Consider the following 7,648-nt stretch of genomic DNA (forward strand, 5'->3'; position numbering starts at 1 on the left):
GTGTCGGTGATGACGGCGCCGCGTTGCTTGACAAGGCCGGCCCGTCTTGGCCCGCCCCGGGACGGCGTGCCGAAGGCGGCGCGGTCAGCTTCGCGCTGGTAGGCCTCAGTGAGGCGTCTTACGGAGGCCAGCCTCCGGCCCTCTGCGAGGAGGGTGAGGCGGCGTGCTTCTAGTGCTTCGTCGTCGGCATCAGCCGGGAGGGGAGCGGACAAGTCGTGGGCCGCCGCGCGCGAGGCGTCGTGGGCGCTCTCGTCGGTCAGGCCGCCGTGGCTAACCATCACTTCGGCGGTGACAGCATCGTAGCCGTCGGTTCGAGGAAGCGGGTCGTTGTAGATCGCGACGTTGGTGGGGCAGGTGTCATAGGAGGCCGTGTCGGAGTCGCCAGGCATCGGGTCGGTGGAGCCAACCGACTCCAGATCCGCAGCGGGCTCGCTAGAGACATGGAGCTGGCCAAGAAGGTTGGCGAGGTGGTCGGTGCCCGCATCGGAGGCGAGCTCGTCGGAGATGAGAGTTTTGTCGAGGAGATCGGCGAGGCCGCCTGCCGCGCAGATGCTGGTGATGCCTTGCAGCGCGTCGTGGCAAGCGCCATCGAGCGTGCCGGGCTGGCTACGCTCACGGGGGAGGAATAAGGTTCCCGTCCAGAACAGGTCTCCGGACGACGGTGCACCTGGCCCCACGGTGGGCGCCAAATGTCGGGTGGTAGGTGCGACATATGCCAACGAGTGGCTTATCATTGTGGGAGCCAGTAAGACATCGTCGGTGCCTGGAAACGGGATAAGGCGAAGACATGCACGCCGGCGGATCTTACCCAGCTTCGGGGCTCTCCGTGGAGATAACACCCCTACTGCTGCTCTGCGGGGTCTCCGCATGTTCACTAGATGAATCAAGTGGCTACACAACGCTCCTTGAGCTGTTTTGGGGGGAAGGAGGAAGAAGGGCACGGCTAGCCTGCTTCTTTTCCTTGATTTTTGTGTCTAGAATTATCTAAGGGTCCAACCCTTTGCATGGGTGCTCCGGGGGGTTTATATAGGCCTACCCCCGAGGGTACAATGGTAATCCGGCTGGGCACGGGGCCCAGTCGTCTGTGACTATGCTCGCCGGCTTCTGCGCCGGCTGCTGGGGCCCGCCGACTGGTGGGTCCCGCCGGCCGCCGGCCCCTTGGTCGACAGGTAGGCCCCACTATCCAGGGCCTGGTCGGCGGTTGGTTGCTGTGGCTTCATCTTGTTGACGTGAGCTCCAGCATGGCAAACGCGGCTACAGTACCGCCACCTGTCAGGCCATTGCTGTAGCCTTACCGCGTCTTCTCTCCTTAATGGGGCGTCCTCTTCGAGGAAGGCGGCAAGCCGGCTGCGGGGAGCCGGCTCTGTCTTGGGCCGACTAGTTGGAGGCGTGGCCGCCTTCGGGTGTCTCTCTGCTCAAAGGGGCCCACCGTCTGTGGGCCACGCTGGCGGCCCGTCGTGGGTGATGCCAGGGTCAACATGGCAATAGTGGTGCGCCGGACGGGTCGCCTATCCCGTACGGCGCACCATGCCAGGCGTGCTCCGGGATTCGGGGATGGCAGGCTTTACTGTAGCCACGCCCCGTCGCACCACCGTTAGGTGGGTGCAAACTTTGTGGGTACGGTCTTGACCACTTTATGGGGAGCCGGCTTCTTGGAGTCGGCCTTCTCATGTCCGGCTTCTTGGAGTCGGCCTTCTCATGAGGGCTAAAGTCGGACCGCCTTCCGAAAGTCGGCCTGGGTGGCAGCCAGCAAGGGGAAGGCGGCCCCTATGTTTTGAATTCTTGAGAGCCGGCCGGGCTCGTAATTTCTTCAGGAGGGCCAGGGGAAGCCGGCTAGGCTACCCATGGCTATTTACTCCAACACATATCGTACATAGTTCTGAATACGGGACCGTGTCTGATGACACTTTGCGTGCCAGTTTTTCGTTGAATCGATTCCAATTTTTGGCTTTCATGGAAATATCTACCTCCCATCCCCCTCCCGCTTACCAAAAGCCACATTTCCCCTGTTTCCGCCTTTCTTTCAAAGTTGAAACCTTCAATCCTTGCTTGCAGTGCCGCCTCCTCACCGACGACCTTCCTTCACGCTGCTTGGTCTCGTCTATGTAGGAAGGTAATCCACACACGACCCCTATCCACCTCCTCCTTCCACATCCCACATGCACGACCGCCGGCGTGACACCTTCCACCCAAATCACTGATCCCTCCATCAAATAAGCGCCGCCCTAAGCCATGGTTCTTGCAGTATAGCCAAGATATCAAGGAGCATTTGGTAGCGGAGAAGCAAATCACGGCCGCATGCACGGATGAGGTCGCGATGGCTGCCATTCGTACCAACCCCCCGATCTCGGAGGAGCATCTCACCATCGAGGCCACCGTCGACACCTCACACGCTGATGAAGCGACACGGTTGGCTACTTTAAACGACAGTTCGTGGGCACCCACGATGTGGAGGCCTTGCCCTCTTCCATATCCAAGGAGCCAATCGTCATCGATATCTCCGACAATGAGGAGTATCTTGTCTTATTAGCTCACTATAAGGACCCATGTTCAGTTTGCTAGCTAGTGCCTTTCCTTAACAAATTCTAGTGAATTGTGTTATCTACTTTTACCATGCAATATGTTGCTCTATTGTATATGTTATATGTCATGCAATGTGGTGCTCACTTATTAAATGTTTGGTTAATTAGTTGTCATGTTCAGTTAACTGTTTGGTTCAATTCTACAAATGTGATGTTCAATTCTTTAGGGTGCAATTTTGTATTGTCTTCCATGTTAGAAATAAATTGAATTTTTCTTTACAAAATATATTGAGAAACAAATACAACTGCTATATTTCCAAGTTGTTAAGCATGCTTGGTTTGGTTAATTGTCTGATCTTCTATTAGGAGTATGTTATATTGTGCAATGTGGTGCTCAGTTAACGTTTGATTCATTTGTTGTGGTGTTTAGTTAACTGTTTGGTTCAATTCTACAATGTGATGTTCAATTGTTGTGGGTGCATTCTATTATTGTATACCATGTGAGGAATAAATTGAATTTGGCTGTACTAAATACATGAGAAACAAATACAATTGCTATATTTCCAAGTTGTTAATCATGCTGGGTTTGGTTAACTGTCTGATCTCCTATTAGGAGTATGTTATATTGTGCAATGTGGTGCTGAGTTAATGTTTGGTTCATCTGTTGTGGTGTTTAGTTAACTGCTTGGTTCAATTCTGCAATGTGATGTCCAATTGTCATGGGTAGAATTTTGTATTGTTGTGCATGTGAGGAATAAATAGAATTTCGCTACACTTAATACATGAGAAATATATACAAGTGCTATATTTCCTAGTTCTTAATCATGCTTGGTTTGTCTCGTGGAATTGTCATCGCAGATGTCCTAGCGGAAGGACTTAGTCGTGGAGCCATCGCAACTAGGTTAGCTTAAAGGGGTTAAACGGGACAAAGGACATAGAGAGTTTATACTGGTACGGCCCCTTGCGGTGAAGGTAAATGCCTACTCCAGTTTGGGATTGTATTGTTAGGGTTTTGATTACCAGGAGCGAATACGCTTGACCTAGTTCTCGATCTCTTCTTTCTTGCCCTAAACCACCATCGGGTCATCCCTTTAGATACATAGGTTGACGCCCGATGGCTCACGGAGTCCCAACCGACTCATACACAACGTGTCCGGCTCGGTGAATAGCTACGCTTGCCTTACAATACAAGTCGTACATACATGGTGGTTGGTAAGCCGCCAGTGGTATAACCCGGCCCCTCCTGGGCGGTTCATACCCAATAGTCATATCCCCAACATTAGGCCCTAGGTTGATTTGAACTTGTTCACATCAATCTTCAATACCTGACTTGTCACAATCTTGCATCACTTGTCTGATAAACCTTGCTGCAACCCGCCATGACGCCAGCTCACAGAATTTTCCTAAACCGCCATGATGTCACTTGGCATTAACTTCGCACGTAGCCCAGAACATCTTGACTGATCTTTATCTTAATAAACGTCCTGAGAATCGAGGCATCCATATAGCCATATAATGATTTTGGCCTCCTCGATTCCGGCGCATGCCTTGTATCCACCACCTTATAAATAGGGGCAGGGAGTATTTATCATTTTCCCCCTCGCTTCCTCTTTCGTCTTCCTCTCGCATCTCATCTTCCACTCGAGCTCCGCCGCCGTGACCTCCGACGCTGCACGAACTCAGGCCACCACATCGACTTGATCAGACCAGAAAAAACTCCAACGCGCCGTCGCCGCTCCATCGCGTCTGTAAGTACCCTTTTATCGAAGCCTCACATCCGTGCTAGGGTTCAGACCGTTCATCGGTGTTCTTGATGTTCTTCGTATTCCTCAACTCCAAACAATGTTCAATCTGAATAAGTCATAAAGTTTGTGCGGTGGTGGTTTAGCATTCGTGCGCATCGTGAAAGTAGCGTCTTTCCATACAAAACCTTATCAGAGCATCAAAACTTGCCGCTGCCGCCACCTTAGGTTTAGAATTTTAGTGCCTTTTGTGAACTGCCATTGATCCAAAACTATAGCTTTAGCTTACGAAATCTATTTGTCCACCACTTAGCAAATCTTTCATTTGATAGATCTGAAGCACCAACACTGCCATGGCGGCTTATGACATAGACCGTAACCCACTATATATCATTAGGCCCTGTTAAGCCGCCATCCTTTACTTCATAGTTACTAACTTTGTAACATCCTTCTGGTTTAACAACTGCATTTTTTGAACTGTATCCCCGTAAATATTAGCCTTGTACAGAGAACAATAATTTGTAAGTCTCCATATATCTGTCAATTTTAATGACATCTTGAATCGCCTTTTGCAGGATGTACATCCAACCATGACTAAGACTGTCACATCATGTGATTGGGTTCCATCCATGGTTTCTGAGGCAATGCTTCAAGAATATGTCAATATTGGCTTCTTACCGGCCAAGAATGTCATTCATTGGCGTTCTCCCAAACCGGATGAAGTCAGGCCTCAGCCCAAGACGATGAAGTGATCATTTATACTAACCACATGAACCGGGGCTTCTCACCACCCGGTTTAAAGTTCTTCCATGATGTTTTGCACTTTTTTCAACTTGATCCTCAAGACATCAGTCCCAATTCCATGTCAAACATTATTTCCAAGTCTTTTGTGAAGTATATCTTCAAGAGGAACCAAGTGTTGAACTTTTAGAGAGTATTTTTACTTGAATCACCAAAATGAATTCACTGATGGGCCTAGTTAGGAGCTTGGAGGGATCTCGATTCAACAACACAGAGACACCATCTTTCCTTATGCCAAACTTCCAAGCCATCCTAAGGATTGGAATAAAACTTGGTTCTACTGCAAGGATACATCTCCTTCTGATGGGAATCCCATGCCCGGCTTTCGTGACCAACGGCTCAATCCAAAGCATCATCTCCCCGACCGGCTTAGCACTGCTGAGCGGGCCAAACTTGTGCCTACCTTCTCAAAGGTTAGAGCTCTACTAGGCAATGGATTGACCGGAATTGACCTGGTTCGATGCTGGGTAGCCTGGAGGATCATACCTTTAATCCACCGGTTCGGCTTAATGTGTACGTATACCAGTGACACCAAAGATTCACTACGTTATAGTTCAACAGTTTTAACTGATAAGGCTATATATATCAATGAGATCACCAAGACTCTTCTCAATGAGAGTTTGAAGAGCTGCAGTCAAGTGGGTCTGAATCCCATCTGCATACTCAACCCTGCACTGAATGCAAGTTTGTCCGGTTTATATACCTTACTTTGTTGTTCATAAAATTTGGAAATTCACAACCTTTGTTGTAATTTGTTGCAGGCTAAATCGGCCTTTTAGGATAAACAGTATGATGAAAAAGCTGCCAAAAGGGCCAGGGCTAAGACCAAACAGTCATGAAGAACAAGAAGAAATCCACTGCTTCTGATCTATTCAATTTGGACGAAGATGGTGATGAGTCGGAGGTAGACCTTGATTCTCTTGGCTCTTTTTTCATCCATCTTATTGACACTGGTTGCTATCAGGATGATGCAGAAACCAGCCAGGTGCGTGATGACGAGGTAACTATTATTTCCTCCGAGTCAGAGCCATTGCCAAGCCAGAAAACTTGACAAGTGATCCGGAAAGTAAGGTTTTCTAACCCTTTAGCTCACTTGGATCCCAACTTTATTTTGAAGCAACGACATCATGAGAATCAGCGCAAAACCCGGACTAGTGGAGGTGGGGAACTTCCCTCTGTCTTGACCAACACGCCAGCCCCATGCAAGCGATGGAATGAGGTACTTCCAAATAATTCCAAATCTTGTTTATTCTTAGGCAAATTTTATTATGAAATGCTTAGCCCTCCTAACTCAAATTACTAGGGGACCTATCACTCTTCATCTGGCGATTCATCTCAGACCCTGCTTCCGGCTTTCAAGACTGCCCCTGGGTACCAACTTAGTCTGACCTTTTCAACATCTATAAACTCATACTGACTTTTTAACCCTTTTGTAGTGGGAAAGCAAAGCCTAGCAAAAAGGCTAAGACAAACAAGCCAACAAAGGATCCCAAGACTCATGAACCTGAAAAGCAAGCACCTATATCTGAAGCTTCCGTAAACAACCGGAGGAGCCTGCTGATGACCCGCCACCAGAGGATCGTGGTACCTCTGCTGATCATATAACTGTCGATCACTTAAGCACTGAACCGCTGATTCCAGTCAAATGTTTGAAGCCAGACACTTAGGAGGTATTGATCACTGACACTAGTTTCCAAGAACCGGGGAATCCTATAGCTCTAGCAAAGCATTCTGCCAAGGAAGAATTGGTTGAAAGGCGCAAGGTCAAATTTGACATGGCGAATTATTCTCATTTGAGTATGACTGAAATCCTTTCCGCTTATTTGAATCAAATACACAGCAACCGTGACCTGGAAATTGACATGGTCAAGCACATGCATCAGAAGCATGAGGTATTATTTGTTGCTTTCACATAAGTTATATTCCTTTAGCCCCCAAGTCTACTGAATATGATAGTATTGAATATACTATAGACTTGTTAGATAGCCTTACATGTAGCCCCCAAGGGTGGGCTTACACTTATAAAGATAAGCCGGGACTTGTAATGATCAACTTTGCACATGTAGCCGCCAAGGGCTGGCTTAAAGAATTGAACCAGGTCTTCAGTAATAATGATCAATTTCCAAATGGCAGCCACCAAAAGCCGGTTGAATCCATATGATTAAACCAGAATTTATCATTTGTTAGATAATCTTTAATCCTTCTTCCAATCGGGTTAACTTTGTTACAAAGTATGAACTGGGGTCATCTGTCATCATATCATAAAGGAAAAAATGCGCATGCATTAGCCCCCAAGTGCCAAGTGATATTGCTTGCAAAGGGCTTGGGACTTAGCAATATGTAAATGTGATATAAGAAAACTTTCGGCAAGCATTAGCCCCCAAGTGCCATGTGCTATTGCTTGCAAAGGGCCTGGGACTTATCAAGATATACTATTTCATAACTGTGCATACTTGTTTGAACCTGCTATTTTCAAGAAGCGTCCAGTCAATTTTGATCTCATCTCACTAGTTTAAAAACCCGGCTTGAAGCACAAGAATCTGAGACCCAAAAGGCTGACTCCAAGTTCAAATTTAGCTTGGA

The sequence above is a fragment of the Triticum aestivum genome, chromosome 3A (assembly GCF_018294505.1).
Source record: "Triticum aestivum cultivar Chinese Spring chromosome 3A, IWGSC CS RefSeq v2.1, whole genome shotgun sequence".
Taxonomy (NCBI): domain Eukaryota; kingdom Viridiplantae; phylum Streptophyta; class Magnoliopsida; order Poales; family Poaceae; genus Triticum; species Triticum aestivum.